The 20,746-nt window shown below is 38.8% G+C and overlaps 1 long non-coding RNA gene across 4 annotated transcripts; it reads left to right on the top strand.

Moving 5' to 3' along the window:
• Positions 1-230: 230 nt before the first annotated feature.
• Positions 231-13,569, top strand: LOC139044797 (uncharacterized). Of its 4 annotated transcripts, XR_011502007.1 has the most exons (6): positions 231-355; positions 486-816; positions 2,073-3,348; positions 3,558-3,618; positions 4,557-4,652; positions 5,926-13,569. It is a non-coding gene; the product is annotated as an uncharacterized lncRNA (long non-coding RNA). The 4 variants fall into 4 exon arrangements; XR_011502005.1 differs by having other exon boundaries at positions 4,557-13,569; XR_011502006.1 differs by having other exon boundaries at positions 3,558-4,652.
• The last annotated feature ends 7,177 nt before the right edge of the window (positions 13,570-20,746 follow it).

The raw sequence follows: 20,746 nt of genomic DNA, 5'->3' as shown, positions 1-20,746 counted from the left end.
CTCATTGACACTAATGTCCACTCATGCCCAGGCAGCACCTGTAGGTGCCCAGTGTGAAGGGTGCTGATGTTAGTGATGCTGGCCCCATCTCTTACTGAAGCCCAAACATGTGCCTGACATTTCTCAGATCTTGTTTTCTTTCTGTTCTATTTTTATTGCAACTCCTTTGCTGTAGGACTCAGGTGTAAGTTCACGGAGACGGAACTCTGAGAACTGTATTCAGAAACACCCTTCTTTTCAGACTTTGGCCTATGCTCTTGATGGTCTCTTCCTCTTGGGATAAGTTGCTTACGGTGAGGAATCTTGGTGCTTTCTGTAACTGGACCCTGGATAGACCCCCCCACCACCACTCCAGGTAGGTTTAGAGCAAAGGTCACTGGAAATAGGTCCTATATGGGAACCCTGAGTTACTAACAAATTTCTAAATATCTTTGACTGACTATTTTTGAAATGAAAATAATGTGTTTTATTTTCTCAAACTCTAGTTAACAGGACTACCCCTTACCCAAACAAGCTGATTAACTGAAGTGTTCCTGTATCATTTTGATCTCAGAATTCTAAAATAAACATTGGAGGACTTTAAAAAGAACAAGAAACACAAAACCCTTCCAAAAAAACAAACATAACTTCTACTAAAAATGATTAAAGAAGACAATTTAGGGGATACAAACAAACTTTATTCATCTCTTCATGAAGCAGGAGACCATTGCCAAGGGTCCAGAGAACTGCAAAATGGGGCGGAAGGCACGAAACCTTTGTAGGATAAAGAATAAGGAACAAGGAAGAGAAAATCAGAAAATGAATAAGGAAAAGGAGGTAAATATAGAGCCCAGAGTGGCTTGGTGTTTGGGGTTGGGCTGACTGGATGTACTGAATTTCTGGTTAAGCAGAGCATTTACAGGAACATGACAGTTTCTATTTGCTGACACAGCACTCTGGTGGAAGTGGCTCCATCTTGGGCCTAGAAATTTCTTTCAACACATGTCACATGTTTCCTGTGTCTGAATTGTCCCTAGATAGTCAGGGGTTGAGTAGAAGCTGCAGAAGTCAATTAACAAATATATAGTTCCCACCTAACTATTCTACATGTCGTTTTCAGGTGGCCTCATTCAGTTGATTGGACGAGGAGTGCACAAGGATGAGAGGATTTCCTTCTGATCTTTATCTCAGAACATCCCTGGGTTTCACTGAGTCTGTAGGGAAATTTCCAAAAACTAGCGATAAGGATTTTTCTTGTTTAAATGCAAAAGAAGTGGCAATGATAGTAACAATGAGTGCCAAATTTGCTTTGATTCTTTTTCTAGGCCATCTGTTCTTCTCTTTGTGCTCGGTATTGTAGCGTCTGTTGAGATCATTGAACAAGATAACTGAGAATAAGCAAACTACCCTCCACTTCACTGAATCCTAAATTGCTAAAATACGTAGTCATGTTGAAAATAAGTGTAGAAAATTCAAGTGGTTTTGTGATATATGCTATATTAGTTTGGGTAGAAGCTAAGCTGCTGTGACAGACACAAACAAAAAAGATGCAGTGAATTAAAAAAAAAGAGATCCTTTATTTCTCAATCATGTAATAGCCAGAGATAAGTTGCTTAGAGCTGGATCTGAGGCTTTGTGTCCACACATTTTGCTTGGTTCTTGTCTGATGTCTGCCAGACCAAGACGCGCCATAGGCAAATCTGATGGAGAAGACAGAATATCACCCAGCAATCCTAACTTTGTGCTGCATGAAGAAACAGGATGAAAGTTCGAGTTGTCTTTTTGAGGGGAGAGGGAGACTTGTATTAATAGAAAGAAGAGAGTGTGTGGAGTTTGGGGAAGAGGGAAGGACAGGGGGCAGACTGAGGCAGCCTTCTCTCCTTCTGTTTAGTAACGGCATCCCCAACCTTTCCCTGGGCACATGTATCCCCTCACATCTGCAGGCTATACACTATCCCCTCAGGCTCTCTTCCAGTCTCGTGAGGCCATTTGACTAAGTTCAAACCCGTGAGATATGAAAGAATCTGAGGTGTGCCATTTCCAGGTCATCTCTACAGATGCTGACTCTGCGCTTTCTCCTTTCTGTTGCCTAGAAAATGATGACAACTGGAGAAACCTTGGAAACCATAAGTTGAAGACAAACGAGCCACCCCTAGCCCTGCAATGCTCTTTTGGAGTGTTTATTTATGTAGGAACCTTGTGACAGTTTTTAAAACATGACATAAAGAAGTGGAGTATATGTGCACTCCCTTTCAAGGACTTGGGACTTCAAGTATGTGGTAGGAAGTATGGCAAAAATGACCCTATGTAACTTCCAAGGCTTGCCCAGAAGAGGCCATGTGACTTCCACCTGGTTCTCTCAGAATGCTCAGTCCCAGGATGCCTGTTGGAACCCAGCTGCCCTGCTGCGTTAGACCCAAGCCCCATGGAGAGGCTGTGTGTACTGCCAGGTTGATAGCCCCAGCTGAGCACAGCCTTGAAGTCCTCCCAGACCAGGTACAGACATGGCAGCAAAGAAGCTTCCAGACAATCCTGCCTGTCATCATTTGAATCTCCTTCAGACCTTCACATCTTCCAAGGTGGGGCCCCAAACATCTGGGGCCAAAGCAAGCCATCTTTGCTCTGTCCTATCCCAATTCCTAACCCACAGTATCTATGAGTGTAGTGAAGTGCTCTAAGTATTTTGGGGTGTTCTTATTAAAGCAACCTCGCCTGTGCCCAAAATAACACAAATGCCATATTAAAAATTATTTAAGTAATTAATGTGTCAAACCAAAACAAGACTATTCTAAGGACCCAACACAATCTTGAATGTTAATTAGTTATGTCAGATACAACCGTTTTCCTGTACTTAAGTAACCAGTACGTTAGGGAAATTCTGTCAAAAACTGTTAAGATTTCTAGAGAAAAATGGAGACTGCTCTGAAATTTACCCTCCGATATTGTATCATGGGAGTTTGTCTGATGTGTTGCGCTGATGCCATTCATACCTGTATCTTCTTTCCTTTCCTTGATAACGCTGTTCGGAGGTCTCAGGGTGAATTAAGTTTAAGTCTAGTTTATGATGTATACCTACCTAATAAATTTGTGATTGAAAACTTTCCTGTTAATCTTTATCTCGAGCTGGTACATATTTTTACAGTCATTAAATAATTAACCTCTTGCCTCTGAGTTTTCCTTTGATTTTGTGGGTATATATAGACGTTGATAGCACTTGTAGTGACAAGGTCCACAGTAACTATGCATTCCAATTCCGTAACCTCAGAAGTTCCTCTTTAGAGGGAGTGACTTTTTAGAGGGAAGTCCCAGTAAATGGTGGATTGAGGATGAAAAATCCAATGGCCATACTTTCTCATATTTGGAGATCCAGTGAGTAATCGAAACCAGCTTTAATTCTGTTCATTTCGCTCTTGTCTATTCCCTTCTGCTTTATCGGCTCTTTTATACTGATGGTTAAGATGAAATGAAATTCCTGCAGGCCAAATTTAATTTATTTTATTAGTTTATATAAACTATACTATATAAAGACATTTTCTCAAAATAAATATTCTTTTGTTTGCTCTCTTGAAAATGCTCAGACAGCCCAGTGAGCGTCTCTCATGTGTGGAGGAAGCCCTTCAATGCAGAGTGAGGCTCGAGGTGTGGATGCAAATGAAGACTCAGGACACCTGGCTCCTCTTCCTGGATCTGTCACTCTCTGGCAACTCTGACCCAATCTCTGAGGCCCAGGGTCCTCATATGCAAGTGATGAGTTGTACCAAACTCTTTCTAAAGTGCCTACCATTTCTAAGATTTTACAAACATTGATTTAAAGAATAGTGGTTAAGAGTGTGGGGTCTCAAGTCCTTATCTTGGGCTTAAATCCCAATTCTTCCACTTACCATCTGTGTCACCTTGGGTGAAAATGGTGGTCCTGATCTCCTAAGGTTATATGAGGATTAAATGGGGCAATATGTGTATAGTGACTAGGAAAGTGCCTGGCACATGTAGGGCTCAATCAGCATTTAATTCTATTATACATAAAACAACTACCCTTTATTGCATGTTCATTAGATGCTAGAGAGCTCAGAAACCCAAAGCCATAAGACTAGCAAGTTGTAGAACAACATTTCAACCACAGGTATGGCTGACTGCAAATACCTTGTATTTTAAGTATGCATACCATAAAGTGTAGCTTATTGAAAATTCTAGGAAATGGTTGTACATAACATATCTGAATCTTTAGAATCATAGAATTATTTGAAGATAATAAGTTTGAACTCCTGAGTTTGTTATTGCATTCGCATACTTTTTTGGTGTCCCTCTTGGGCAAGCTTTCTATTCTTCATTTTTCTTTGGCAGCAAGAGCCACTTGTTTTGGTTTTAGTTCCATTTCTGTGAAACAGTCTGAATCCCACAGTCCAACACTCCCTTCTAGGATTTTCCCAGGGGCACATACAGGAGAAGTATATGATTTGTGTCCTTTTATTAGCCAAGCAGTTCAGACATGAGTAATTTCCAAGTTAACCTTTTATTTACTAGTGGGGTAATTTCTTTACTGTTCTCTTTTATTCATTTATTTTTATGACCTGGACAAGGGAGATACCCAGAAAGACAAGAGGGTAAGTGACCCTGAGACAGACGAAAGGAAAAGAAAGTAAAGGATCTACTGGGGCAAAACCAGGGCAGCAAAGGTAAGTCAAACCCTCTGGGTTGAATAATGCTCATCGCTACCATTGTTGAGCTCCATCTCCTGGGAGAGGGATCCATGCTCCTCATTACTCAGAACAGCACTTACAAAACCAGCCAGACTGTGGTCAAAGTTCTCAGCCCTGTTCTCCCCTCTAAGAAACTGAGAGAAGTACTAAGAATATCCATTACTTCCAGATATTATTTCAAATATGGTGAAATGATCTGCTGCTCTTATTATTTTCATTTATTTAGGAAATGTTTACTAAAAGCTAACCCTGTACCGAGTACTGAGATTGACACTGTGGTGGGGGCAGGTGGGGGGTACTAAGACAAATGATGTCCAGAGTCTGGTGATGGACTTAGGCATGTAATCATAATAATAGTAATAGTGATAATGGTAACAGAAGGCGGTGATCCCAGGGGTGGAAGGAAAGAGTTGCTTGTGGTGCCCTGATGATAAAAGAGCTCCTGATTTGGGCTGCTGTGAGTGAGGGAACGGGTGACAGAACATTTTCTCAGTGTGGCCCTTCTGAGTCAGTCAATATTACAAAGACCTAACAAGGCCTAGTGGCAGGGGTGATGCTCTAAGTCCCTCTCAGAAGCTCATGGGATGCTAAAGGACTTTTGATTAATAAACATAAAATCAACTTCCAGTTCTGGAATATACACAGGCTGGGAGACAGGACAAGTCTGCTCAGAATGGGAATGAAGAAAGGAGGTACATTAGGCAAAGCCTAATAATTTAAACGTGGCTAATAAGAATTTTGCCTAGAATCATAAAAGTAACATGAACTAGGCTAATGGAACAGGCCTCACTCACAAAGCCAAATATAAGTTATGGCATATAACATATATATGGCTTATATATATATATAACATAATATAATATAAGCTGGGCTGGCCCTTGGTAAAATGGTTGAACCAAGCAAAATCTGACTTTGAAACCCTGCAATAAGCTTCCAGCTCCTTTTCTCCCTCGCCTGGCAGCCAACGTACCCTCCAGACCACTTGTCTCTTTATCACCCTCTTATCCCATTGACAGCTAGTTGCCCAGAAATCCCCCTCCCTCAAATGCAGAAGCTGAAGAGGTATTGTGCCTCACTCCTGCACATTTCTGAGGGGTTTCGGAAGAATGAAAGTCACTGGGGCTTGAAGACATGGATATCTAATGGCGGGGCTTCAGGTTGTGGTGGAGGAGTTATCTGAAGAACACAGGCTTTTCTGCCTGTCAGTGTCCAGCACATGGGTAACGACTTACTCTATCTTCTCCATCAGGTAGCCTGTGTGCCAGCTGCCCTTGAGGGCAGAGCTGTCCAGTTGGAATACCTTCAGCCTTCAATAGTGATTCCTAAGATAAGATCTTTTTTGATCTATTGTGGATGATGACAATCAAATCCTCTCCTTCTTTTTGGTGAAAAGACTGAGACACTAATGACAAGGACAAAATATCCTTACGGAGCCATGTAGCAACAATATCAGTATGTTTTCAAACTGGCCAAATCCCTTAGCTGCAAAACATCTCATCATTGTTATTAACCTTAGACTTGCTCACTCTCTCTCTGAGTCCTTACCCTCTCTTCACTCGGTTTCAGTGTAAACCAAAATAATTGTAGGATGCACTTAAAAGTGGGCCTTTTAAAGATTTCTCTAAAGCAGTGTCTCAGTCCTCTCAAAAGATAGTTTAAATCTTTGGCCAACCACTTTCTATGTTTTTTTCCTCCCCACCGCGGGATATATATTTAAAATAACTTTTGTTTACAAAATTGTATCTTAGCAACAATGACACAGCACAAGAGTGTGTTATCTAAAGCAAACCAATTCTGGCCATAAACCATATAAGCAAGGCTGCTAAATGTGATTGGTTTGGCTCTCCTGTGATACCGCGAGCCTAAGGTGTTACATGAAATTAAAGGCATATTTTTCAGACCTGAGATGGTCCATTATTCATGTTTAACTCAAATGATGGGTAACATTTTTTATTCTAATTATAGAATCATAAAATTTCAGAGCTGATAAGGATACTGGAGGCTGCCTCATCCAGTCTTGTGCTACTCTAATAGGAGAAAATGAAAACTAAGGAAAAGAAGGATAACTCGCTTTCTTCAGAGCACGCATGTGGTTAGTGGCGGGGTTGGTTCGAGAAATCAGGTTTCCCAACATCCAGTCGAGTAATTCCGGTAACTGATGTATGAGAACAGTAGTTGGTCTTTATGTGGATCCATTTAAATTCCTTCTTTTGAAATGGGCTTCTGAAAGCTTTCAACATGTATAAATACAGATTTGAAGAAGCTTTTCTTTTTTTGTGCAAAAAATAAAGAGATGATAATTTCATTTTACATAATTCACAGCCCACTATTATCACCTTGCAGAGATCACTGAAACAGAGAACTTCATGTTAGTAAAAATCAGAGCAACTGTTTGTGATCAATGACGAAATCTATTTGCTTGTGCATGTCCAAATGAAGAGAGACTCATTGAGTTTAGTGAGATGTTGTTACAAGTGCTGCCTCTAGAGTCAGACTCCTTTAGTATGAATCCCAGCTCTACTCTCTAACTACTAACATTACCTTAGGAAAGTCCCCTGACAGCTCTGTGCATCAGTGTCTCCAACTAAAATGTTGGAGATATATTCATATTCATAGCGGTTTTGAGATACTTAAATGAGGTAATGTGTTCAAAATGCTTACAACAGTTCCTGAAAAATAGCACATAAAAATCTGTTAGCTGTTTGAATTTGTAATGGTAAGGAAATTATTAGGAGGAGAATAAGGGTAAGTTTAACCACATCTTTCCTCTTTTGGTTTGAGAATCTATATTCAAATACTAAGCATCCAGCTTTATTATTAAGGGTACACTCAGAGGCTATTGCAAAAATAATGGCAAAGGATTTTCGCTCATTTCCCCAGTGGAGTTTTTTTGTCTTAATTCTTCTGATAAACAATAGATGTATTTGCAAGATTGCTAACCAGGTTGCAATCTGTGGCCTTGAAAGAAAGAGAAAAAATGACCAAAACACCTTTCATAGGATTTAAGAAATTGTGACTTCAACCCCATTAACGTGATGTTCAAATAACTAAATCAGACAGTTAAGAAAGAAATACGGGAAGCTTATTCAATTACAAATAAGTGAAAATAGACACTGAGGTCCTGAGAGGTTAAACCACTTATTCTAAGTAAAAAAACCTAGTCATCAGTTTTGCTACATCAACGTGTTAACAGGAATTTTCAGTGAAAAGTCTGAATTCTCTGCTTTTTATTTAGGCATGAAAGAGGCAGTCTCTTGATATTTTCATATATATTCACAAGGCCTGAAATCAAACATTATTCTGCAGACTACTAGGAAATCTATAAAATGAACCAAACGTTCAGAAAGTGTAAGCAATATTTATAATGGTGTGAAGATGGTCTTTATATGCCTACACATTATTGATAAATCATTAAGAGCTATTGCAGCAAAACTATTGGAGCATTTAAAAAATTATTACAAATAATTAAAGTGAATATCTTTTACAATAAATAAATGAAATAAAGATAATAAAATAAACAAGGAGAAAAGATTACCTTGATTTTTAACTAGAACAAGCTATTATGCACTCTTTTTCTTAAAGTCTACATTGATGTGTAGGAGTAGAAAAGAATGACATAATTTTTTCAAAAACATAAACAAGTGTTAGCTTGCATTTCTTAATACTGCCTCTTCTCTAATTTGGGTCCTATCCTTGAGTTAGTCAGCCTGTAACATTTGCACAGTTTATAGTCATAAAACTTCCATTTGAGTTGCATAAACATTTTTAAAGCATTTTTAGCTTTATTACTTATCTACTTAGACGGAAGGTTCATAATATTACACTCTTCAACAAAAGATGCAAGTGAGAGTCAGATAAATTAGATAACTACTCTAAAGAAACACAGCTAGTCAGTGAGGAAGCGAAACTAGGGGTCTACGTCTCCTTGATTGCAGACCGAGGATTTTACAAAAAATTGTGCCGTCAGATCAAATCAAGTGCACCCAATTTCCTTCTTCTCCCTATGCTAAGTTATCCTGCAGAAGGCTGTGCTTTGGTTAGAATGCCTCAACATCCCCAAATTACTGTAGCTGTTTCCTCAAGGTATGAACAAAAACCACCTTCAAAAATGTAACTAAGTTTTGCTAAAAATGGTTTTCTGGACCTCACCTTACACTGACTGAATCAGAATTTTCAGGAGTGGGACAGTTTGACAAGCTGCCCAGGTGACCCTTACATACACTAGAAAGAACCACTAGCCAGCAGGATAAAGTCCAGTTCCTTAGCTTCAAATAAAAGGCCCTCCATGTATGCACGCCTCCTGCCTACATCTTCAAACTTCCCTTAATTACACTTGCCTCCGTTGAACTTTGTGCTCCAGCAAAATATTTCGACTTAGAGCTCTCTGGCCATACCTATCCTTTCACACCTCTGGGCCTTTGTACTCATTGCCTCAGTCTGGAAAATCTCTTTCCCCACCCATCTCCACCTACTTGATAAACTAACCATTTCTGAAACTGTCAGGCTGTTCCTACTTTTCCCAGCCTTTCTTCGAAACAAAATCAATCACTTCTGCTACTCCTCCTATGAACACGTGTATTGACCTGTTTGTTTTCATCCTGTGTAACCTGGTGCCCCAAGGTCCTACATACAAAGGAAACAATAAACGTTTGATGAATGAGTAACAAGGTGCACAGGGATGTGTTAGCTATAACCATAATACTTCTGAAAATCACTTGAGTTGTAATCACATACAGACCATTCAAGTATGGAGTGCCATCATTTCCAGATGATCCCATTGGCGTCAAAATATAAAACCATAACCTATGATATTCATGGTGAGAGGTAGAATAAAAACATATATCAACACGTGAATCTTTCCTTAGTCAATATCTACGCCAACTGGAATAATATCAGAGGTCTTTCTTTCTTGTTTATATCTTTCGGGGTCAGCACTGCCTCTGAGGGTTAGACACTGTTACTTACAATATGAAAAAGCAGCTTCTATGGTTTCACTAACATTATACACAGATGAGAGGATTTGGAAGTATTGACTTCCCTTAAAGTCTTCATTTTTCTTTCTTTTTTTCGCTCTTATAGACCAGAGAATTGTTTGCTGACCACTATTACTTGAGTTTTCAATTCAGTTCCTCTAGAATCTGATATTGATTTTATAGCTTTATGCTTTTAGGAGACTGTGAAATTCCACTAGACACTCAATGCTTTATTTTGTATATTCCTCATTTAGCCAAGGGCAATTTTACACCTCAAGACTCCTAATTTTGTATTTTGAATGTTATATTATAGAATTACCACATAATGGTCCCCAGAACCATTTATTACAAATGTTTATGTATTAGATACTATAATCAGGTAAATTAGAATGAGAGAAAAGAAAATGACCGTGAAAAATACAGAGCAAAAGTGATAAACAGGATTGAGTCCTGAAAAAATATTTTTGAGTTAGATGAGGATGAAGATGGCCTTGGGTATTACCATAGATAAGTCATTAGTTACTTTTGTAAGAGTCGATTTTTTATAATATGATAGAGTTAAGACAGAATTAAATAAATATCATAATAGAACTGTAACCTAAGTGTTCCAGGAACACTGAGGAGAGAGGAATAAATGCTGACGTGGGAAATTAGGGAAGACTACAAGGAGGAAGAACGATTTGAGTTAAGAATTTGAATAGGAAAATGAAAATATGGAAAAATAGAGAAGAGAGGAAGCAGTCAGTGTTTAGGAATTTTATTTGGGGGACTATATTTTCCCAGTATTGTTCTATTTTGTTAAATACTAGAGATTAGTTTGTAGGATAAGTTGCCTTAGAGCGGCCTGCAATATTTGTAAGGACAATTGACTGCTCTTTTTATAACTAGGCACAGAGTAGCAGAGGTTATGACGAGGCTAAATTGATAAATATCATAAAATGTGAATCTGAAAGTGATCAGGGTAGAAGGTCATGGTTCTAGTCAACAATCCACCTAAATGACACACTGTTCACTTCCCCCACTTTCTTTAAAAACAAACAAAAAGGAAAAGAAACTCAGCTTTGATTTTCTCAGGAAAAAAAAAACCCTGCTATTGACTAGGCAGCAAATAAAAATTAAGTGTATGCAATTTATCCCTTTTGCTACTTTTTTTTTTTCAATGTAGAAATAACCCTACTGATTGAAATTGCCGCCACGTGGGAAGAAGGGTCTCCTGGATGGCCGGTAACTTTTCCTCCTCACAGCACAGGCTCTGAGGCCATCTTTTTTGAGTGTTGTTGCTCTTTGCAGCTGGGTCCCTTCTCCCTGCGTAGTGTGCCTACAGTTTTCCCCACTGTTAAATCAGCATGTTCCAGAATGCTGCATGCTCTGACCGGGTGTTCCATACCAGCCACCAGCTCCTATTGCTTCAGGTTGTTTTTTCGTTCCATTGGTGTAATTAAACTCCATCAATCACCCAAGTATTTCCAGTGTTTGTGAATTCACTTTATTACCTTTAGAAGTGAGAACCTAGAGGGATTCTTGGTAAAAACAAAATTTTAGGAAAAACGTGAAGGAACTTTAGAGAGCATGGTTCTCCGCAGAATCAACTCAAATCATCCTACTCCATTTAAGCAGCTGTGTTTGCAGTTTAATAACACCCTATCCAGTGAAAAGGCGTGGGTGATATTTATAAGCAAAACAATTCAATTAAAATATATAAGGTCTATAATGATACAAATAAAATTTGTTGAGTCAATGCTATTAAACAGTAAATTCAGAGTAAATTTATAAAGGAAGATAACACAGCACACTCAGAACATTCCAGTATTTCTTTTGAGCTGTAACAATGAAGTCATTAGTGGATGTAGTCCTAATACCACCAGAGGGCACTTCTAGGAGCCAAATGTCATCTAACATGTGAGTAGGCACCTAGGCACCATCTTGGCTGAAGTTTTAGGGAAAATTCAGTTTTTAGTAAGTACAACCTTTTCTTTCGAAGGTCCTCCATTAATTCATTTATAATTCTCTGCTTTTCATGATCTGAGATCGAAATAGTCGCTCGCTAGAAAATATCACAGCAACTGATTAACAGATACATAAGAGACTGTGATTTTTCTTTTTGTCAATTGGATTCTCAAGGGATTTATTTTTAATAAGAGGGAATTGAGTTACTTTTGTGCAACATAATTTTCGTATTTGGTTTCATATTGAAAAGATGTACTAAAGGAATAGTTTCAAAAAATTATAATTATGTAAGGTGATGGATGTATTAACTAACCTTATTGTGGTAATCATTTCATAATATATACTGTATCAAATCATCACATTGTACACCTTAAACTTACACAACATCATTATATGCCAAATATATCTCAATAAAGCTGGGGGAGGGGAGAAATGGTTTCAAAAGTAAGTTAAATTTCATCGGACAAAATGTCTCAATCATTCCAAATCTGCAGTTTAAATTCTATTTAGGGATGCATAATTGAAAGAATACAAAGTAAACATAGCATGTTCTAAGTTTTTTTTACAACACTTCAAGTTTTTTTTTTTTTTATTCAGAAGATGGACCATAATGTGAGTGATATGGGATGATTCAAGAGAAAATACAGAAAAGGCAATGAACTACAACCATTTTTTTTTAATTCTCTAAATGATGGAGAGTTATAGACCCTGGAATATTTACCCTAAAGTCAAAATACTGCGAGTTGGAAAGGAAGAAGAGGTGGCTTTAATCGTCCAAATAAAATAAGACAACCATTGTGTACAAGGTGTATGAGATAAACACCACCATCCCTACAGTCCTCCTTAGTGTGGAAACATATATGAAAACATTTGTTTCACAGTGTGCAATACTGCTGGTTAAGTATTAGGTATCTTGGGATAGTGATGATGGTATCAAAGCCATGGGAGTAAGGGAAATCTCAAGAAATATGACTTAGGGGATACTATAGACCCTTTCTTTGTTTCTTTGTTTTTATATTCTGCCTGCCTTCCATCTTTCCTTTCTACTTTCCTTCCTTCCTTTCTTCCTTCGTTCCTTCCTTCCTCCCTTCCTTCCTTTTTCTTTCTTAGTGGGTTTTACCTAGTGCCATGGGTCTTCAGAGCTAAGTTAGCTCTTCAGGCACTCAGGAACAGATCCTGGCTCTAGGAAGGAGCTTTTCCAGTAAAGAAATATGACTGGTTATCAGTTGAACTCTTAAAATTTTAAATCACACTACTACCTAAGAATACATTTGACAAAACTCATTGTTTTCCTCTTGTTTAACCAATCATGTTTAGAAATGGATTTGGAACAGTATTATGACATTTAAATATATATTGTTGTCAAATATTGTTTGTTAAGTGTTATGCAATTTATTAGTAATATAGCTTGATTTTAAAGAAAACCTCCTCTTAAAAAATGTGTTCTTTCTGCTTTTACTTCTCTCGGATTAAATGCCTTGTTAGAGTCTTTGTGACATAACAAAATAAGCATTTCAAATGTTTTTAATCCCTAATAAATAAAACTTTAAAAGTTCCCTTGCTATTTCACTGTTATTCTTGGGCTGGTCCCCTGATTTCCAAATGTAACATTTCATTGCTATTTATTTCTCCTTCCTCCCAAGAACTTTCGAATACTCTTTGTGCCTGTTGGAAAAATGCTCTAAAATACTGTCCAGTTCATGACTAAGGAAAACTTTTTTTTCTTAATTCGTGGCTCCAAAAACCCAGTTTATTTTGTTGACGTTCTGTGACACGTTTTGATATTTAGCAAATTTTCCTTATCTCTTGTCATCAGTACTTTTAGTAATGTTTGACTTTTGCAAGGTGTCTCATTTTTCCCTTCTGCTGACATTTAAAAAATTATTTATTATCAGGCAAGACTTCAGTAAGAGATTATGAAAAATGTCATCTGGCTTTAAATAATTCAGATTACTAAAATCCACTTAAAAATATTGCCTGCCAAAACGTACATCCCCAGGAGGGCAGGGATCTTTGCTTTGTCCATCTGTATAATACGAATGCATGGAATAGAGTTTGGCGAATGAGATGCTCAATAAAAATTGGTTGAATACATCGTATACATTCCTTTTAAAAGTAATATGTTCAAAAGTTGTTCTCGTATTGCTATGGACTGAATCGTGTCCTCCCAAAATTCCTATGTTGAAGCCTTACATCCAGTGTAACTGCATTTGGAGATAGAGTTTTGAATATAACTAAGCCTAAATGAGGATCATAAGAGTGGGATCTTAATCCACAGGTATTGGTGGTCTTATAAGAATAGGAAGAAAGGGCTCTGGCTCTCTCTCCACGAGCATGTACTGAGCAAAGGCCATGTGAGGACATGGCAAGAAGGTGGCCATGTGCAACCGATGGAGAGAGTCTTCACCAAACACTGACCCTGTCAGCACCTTGATCTTGGACTTTCCAGCCTCCAGCGTCATGAGGAAGTTAATTTCGGTTGGTTAAGCTACCCAGTCTATGATATTTTGTTATGGCAACCTGAGCTAAGACACTGAAGAATGAGAAGGGAAGCAATAAACGGAATGGCAATCATGAATATAATGGGGAGGAAGAACCTTCAGAAATTTACATTCTGAATTATTTTATGTTTTTTAATTCTTCAACAGAATCAAATGAATTGTTTAAAGTTAAAATCTAAGGTCTTTATCGTCAGAGGGTTTGGTTTGTCTGTTTGCAACTGTGAGCTTCCAAAGCTTTAATCTGGACCCCACCCCAACATCAGGAGTTTTCTAACGGGTACGAGGTGGCTACAAAGCTGTCACCATTATTAGGGGGCAGCCTTTAAAATGGAAGTTCTTAGATGACAAATTCTATGACATTTATATACGTACACAGTGCCTGGTACAAGATCAGCGTTCAATTACAAGCCTGCAAAATAGAAAAGGATGTGAATTTCAAAATACCCAGTTTAGTGGCTGAAAATGTGAAATGAAAACAACAGTTTCCATAGATTAAAGACATTCTTGACTATCATGCCTAAAATATGTCAACCAATCCAGCAATCCCCATGCCCATATTTTGACTCATTTTTTCCTTAGCTCTTATCACCATCTGTTTTATACTTTGATTTTTTATCTTGTTTATTTCTGCCTCTTGCCACTAGAATATAAATTCAATGAGTTTTTTTGGTTTTTTTCACTCATGTGCCCTCAGTATCTAAAACAGTCTGACATGTAAAGATACTCATCACCTTTTGACTGGCTGCATGGGTGATTGCTGAATTGGACGTTAAAGGGTACATAGTCTTTTATGGTTGTTGGAGGCCTGCTGAGAATGATTAAACCAATTTATTCATTTGGTCAACAAATATTTACTAAGTACATGTTATGCCCCAGACACTGTACTCAGTCAGGATATGCAATGTTGAACCAGATATGGCCCCTGACCTCAATAGGCAGGTTTTCAAAGGACCCTAAAAACAAGAATGACTTCAGTCCTGCGTAATAGCTGTCTCGTCATTGAGATTTGAGGCTGTAAGAGGTAGGCTCGTAACCTGACCACGCCTGAGGCACAGGTGTTTCAACTCATGCAGTTTGTGAGGAAACATTTTACCACCATGCCTCACGAACTGCAAGGCAGGCTAAATGTACCCATACACAGTACAGGTAGCTCTTTCTGGAAGATTAATTAAAATGTAAAAAAAAAGATTTGCTACTTTGAAAACAAAAATTATCAGAAAATAGAGCGACAAGGACTTGAATTTGAACTGGCCCTGGACTGCACATTTAGTTCTGAGATGTTTCCAAAAATATAAATACAGATGTTTTTGGTGACCTAACCAGGTCCTTGGGCTTCTCTTAGAAGGTCCCAGCTCCATGAATCAAATGAAGAAAACATGCATAATGAAAATCAGGGTGGAATAAAATATCTCTGGCCCTGGAGTCAGAAAACTTAAGTTCACATGTATGCTGTATCTATTATTTGCTCTGTGACCTTCACATCTAATTCACGGTTACTGCACCTGTAAAATAGCCATAATGCCTGCCATATCTGCATCATTGGGTTTTTTTGAAAACCAAGTAAGATAATATTTACAAAACACTTGTTAAACTTCAAAAATCTATGTAAAATATAAGGATGTAAATATAGTAGTTTGTGCAATAATGATCCACCTTATGCTCAAGGGAATATAGGAAGCAATTTTCTTTTTTTTTTTCACCTTGTGCAAATTCACAAAATTCCAGAGTTAGACTCCTTATACAAGTAAAACATTTTCTATTTTCCTCTATGCAATTAACACTTCAAATTTACCACTGGGCCTTCTTTTTTTCTATTTTAGGATTGCAGTACATAAAACAAGCTCTCCAAGCTGTGTGACTTTCTTTTTTAAAAACAGTTCATATGAACGGTCCATGCAATTAATCCAATGTGTTTGTGAAAGTAGAGAAATAAACAATGTTGCCAAAGACAATGCTTTTGCAAATCTTTTCCCTTGTTTCAAAAAATCATGCTTTAAATAACCGGTTGGAAAAAACAAAGACTCTTAGCTCATTGTGCTAAGAAATTTCGAGCTGATTTATTTAGTCCTTAGCATCACTATTTTGGATAATTGTGCTTCAAATGTATCTTTCTTTCATGTCTCCACATGGACAGATACATTTGCAAATTTAGACTTGCCTCCAAACACCCAGGTGCAATAATATTTGCAAATACTATTTTTTTTTTATTTACTCTGTTACAATCCTGGTGCTGCAGAGTGTAAGGTGGCAATACATCTGCAGGAAAGGAAAAATTAAAACCATTGTTTTTGAACAAGAATAAGATAATTATTAACATGGAAACTTCAAACTGTCTTCAGAGTTCATGGAATTCTCGATATATTGTTGGTAGAATTTCTTTAGTTTGTTTGATAATCCACACTAATAACAGTTGATGTCACAAAGTGTGGTAGCTCACTGCTGAATTACCTCTTGGGAAGAAGGGAAACCAAGCCTAGAACATCTTATTTGTTGCACTGCAAGGTTGGGGAGGCAATATTTACTTGAAGTTCCTGGTTTACAGCAAAGTGATTTGTTTAGTACAAATCTTATTTTTGAGGAATACGTTCAAGACGTACTTTTAAAAATTGTCCTTTATGTCCCCTGTCATCTTATTCGACTTCTCAGCAGTTTTGACTACATTAGCAACTCCATTTTTCTAATGTTTCTGTGATGCAACACTCTCCTGTCCCACGCCTCCAACTCGCAAGCAAAAGCAAAACCTAAAGACTCTCATTCTGGTTCTTGAGCTCAGTGAATGGCATAATTGTTCATCAGCCACACGAATCAGAAAAGTGTGAACTCTTGGAGACACCTTGTGTCTTTGTATTTATTTGATTTAATTAAGAAGATTTATATAGCATTTATCATGTGCCAGGCACTCCTGGGCACTTTACAAGAGTTAACTCATTTGATAGTCATAACACAGGTCAAAAACCAAGGCATAGAGACATTAAATATAAACTGTTCAAGGGTGCAAAGCTAGTAAATGGCAAAGCTGGAATTTGAACCCATGTCCTCTGGCTCCAGAGTCTATGCACTTAAACATGACACCATGTTGCCTCTCCAAACAGTGACTAAGTTTTGTTACTTCTTCCCCATAAATATTTCTCAAATCCTTTCTCTTTCTCCCCTGCCATCACGCTAATTGAAGCCACCACCATTTTTCACAGGATATTCAGACATCCTCTTTTTCCCTCCAGTCTATTACCCATTACCAGACAGTGTGATTTCCTAAAAACATAAATCTGATCACTTTAGTCCCTGGTGTAGAAACTTTTGGTGGCTTTCCATTAATATAGAAATCAACCTCTTTTACATTGCCTACATTGCAGCTTCCGTCCTCTCCCCTCCCTGTCACTCTCTGTGTTCCGGATACATTAGGCGTCTAATTTCTCAAATGCTCTGTGCTCCTTCCCACTTCACAGCCTTTTCATATACCATTCCCTTAGGCCAGTTTCTTAACCTCAGCATTATCAACATTTTGGACTGGATATTTCGATGTTGTGGAGGGCTTTTCTGTGCATTGGAAAATGTTTAGCAGCATTCCTGGCCTTTCTACTCAAATAGACGACAGTAGCAACCCCTAGTTTTAACAAACAAAAATGTCTCCTGACATTGCCAAATGCCCCCTGGGGGCAAGGAGTGGTGTGAGAGTCACTCCTATTGAGAACCATTGCCTTAGATTTAAATGCTCTGGCCTCCTCTTTTGGTTTATTCTTCTTCACTCTGCAAAACTCAGCAGCCACAGTCACTTCCTCAGAAAAGCCTTCTCTGATTTCAGACCAGATGTTACAGATGGGTTCCCCCAGGAAGCAGACTCCCGGGTTGAAATCACTGTGCAAGCAGTTTATTATAGAGTGCCCTGGGGGATAAACATCTGAGGAGGGAACAGGAGTGGACAGGAGACATTGGCTGCAATGCTAACTCAGCAAAGGCCTCACTTGACCCTACTGAGGCCGAGATGGTCCTATATTGGAGTGAGGGAGCAGGGCCTTCTCACCTCTAACATGACTAGTCATGGGCTGCAGGCTGTGGTGGGAAGGGGCGTGACCTCGGGCTTGGCAACTGTCTTTAGCGGAGGCAATTTGCTGAGAAGGCTGAGAGCTGGGGTGTGTTTCAGCAGCCATTGCTACAACCAAGTCCTCCAGTCCTGAAGAGGGATTTGGGCAGCACACAAAGCACTCACAAGTCTACCCCTTGGACCACTCACATCCAGTTATTAATATAAGTTCTGGCGGGCCCTTTTTCCGGAAGTAAACTCATAAGAGGAAGATCAGCGGGCAAGCCATAGTCCCTGCTGCTGCAGCACGTCTCAGGACCACATCTGCTCTTCGTTGTCTTCCTCCTGTACAATTTATTTGAGATTTTCTCACCCCAAGCTCTCGCCTCTGCTCATCTCAGGGGTGAGTAGCCTGTTGTTGTGACACAGATTCTCATCACTGAGGGGTCTTTGGCCCTCTCAGTCTGTGACTACAGCACTATCCATCAAAATCAAGCAAGAGGGGCTTAAGTGAGTGACCTCAGGGCCGACCTCATCCCTCCCCACCCCCATATGGAGCAGCAGCAAGCTGCCTATGGGTAACGCAGAGGAGGAACATTCCCAGAACTGGCGGAATCGTGCAGATTTGCTATGAATATGTGTTTTCCTATACAGTGAATACGAATTCAGTGAACGTCAGTGAGATTAAGATGATTAAGAACCTTTCAGCTGCAACTAACAGAATACTTAATTAAAAGAGTCTAAAGCAATGAATATACTATACATTATCTTATTAGACAAGGATCCTAGGGGTTAGATGGCTATTGAATTGGTTAACTCAGTGGCTCCCTAATGTCATGAAGAACTGAAGGTTTTTCATATTTCTCTCTGCTTTAATCCTCAGATTTGAACCTTTATGGTTGCAATATGGCTGTCAAAATGCCAAGCATGGTCTTCACAATAGCAACTAAGCAGGAAGGTCAGTTCTCCCCTTCTATCTCTTTCTGTCTTAGCCTTCTAGCCAAGGTTGGGTTACATAACCATGACACAACTGTCAGGGTACTTGGAAAAGTTAGCATGGTCACCGACTAGTTACCCTGAGGAACTCAAGGGAGGCTTTGGATATTTTAGCTGTTTTTCCAAATTGTTCTTTCTCCTTTTGCTATGTTAAGGAGATGCAGTCACCAACCACACTGAACCTGACCAAGCCTCACCACGAGAGCTCTGCTTATGACCTTTGCCCTATTTTTAATGCTAAGATCTCTCTAGGAGGAGCTTAGGCCTTATTACCATAACCTGCAGTGGATGTGGAAGCATGTTTTCCAGCTGAGCCTGCGCAATCAAATACCCACCTCTCCCTCTTGAATATTCATTCCCCATCCAAAATAAAAGACCCTGCTTCCCTTTGTTCGGGGACGCCATGACTTTGGAAATGACTCCTCATGGTCTCCTATTTGCTGCAAATATACCTTACTTAATAAGACAACTGCTTCTGGTGTAGAGTCTGATTTAACTCACCAGGAGGGAACCCACTTTGGTTCAGTAACAGTATCTGGCAATTTTAGCCTCTTTTGTAGGGGGTGAGCTGTGGCATCAGGGAAAGTGGGGGTTGATTCTGAATGGGAAACCAATAGGTGCTACCATAATATGCAGTATACCTGATACATAGTAGGAGTTCAATAAATTTTAGCTTTCAAATTCCCGTTATGTCTGTTTCTTTCTCTCTCAACTGATTTTCTTGTTTCTGTTTTTCTTTTGTCTTTACTTCCTTCCTTCTTCATTAAACCTGTTTATTTTCTGCCCATAATACATGACAAATAAAAGTGGCAAGTAATAGGATATATTGGAGTATACAAGGAAGCCATTTTGTGTAAACCTAATTCGGCCTGACCTTGTCTTTTCAAAAGGGCCTGACGGTGGCATTGAGCATGCATTGTATATCTGCTTTAGAGATTCCCCATGGCAAGAACAAAGGCCCTTGAGATAAAGGTGCAACTTCTCTTTCCCTCCCAACATTGGCATTTCTTTAAGGATTAACCATCTTTCTTTGGGCTAGGAACTGATTGCTTGCGATGCCTGCCTGTGACCACCCAGCTCAAGACAATAGACTTGCCTCCTGCTACACCCTCCGAGACAGCAGACCACTACCTGCTGTGCCCACAGGGCAATCTTGTGACTATTGTGGGAGGGACATTTCAATCATATGTGAAACACCCTCTTTGAGGGTATATGACCACCCTGTGTACCCCCACTTCTTTGGAGTGCTCTGTTCCTTTGTGGAAAGACTCTCCCGGGTTATAATCCTCAGATTTCAGCTCAGAATAAACTCACCCAAATTTTCATTTATAGATTGGTTATGGATTATTTTCACTGACATACAAAAATAGAACATATTAATTTTTTAATGTAATCAAAGTTTTGGGTTATTTATAGTAAAAAGTAGATGAATTGATTGTTATATATGTCTCTATAGGGAAAAAGAAAACAAAATAAGTTTTGTTAAGTGACTGATTTTTTTCCCTCTTATATCTTTTATATACATGAGATTTCTGTCTTTTGGTATAAGCATAAATATAGTGAATCCCAGGAGAAAACAAAAGAACAGAGGCGGTGATGGGAAGAGGAACTTGGTATTTAAAAGGATGGGCC

This window comes from Equus asinus, chromosome 3, assembly GCF_041296235.1.
Source record: "Equus asinus isolate D_3611 breed Donkey chromosome 3, EquAss-T2T_v2, whole genome shotgun sequence".
Classification (NCBI taxonomy): Eukaryota; Metazoa; Chordata; class Mammalia; order Perissodactyla; family Equidae; genus Equus; species Equus asinus.
The sequence above is the reverse complement of the archived record's forward strand: the minus strand, read 5'-3'. Positions and strand labels throughout refer to the sequence as shown.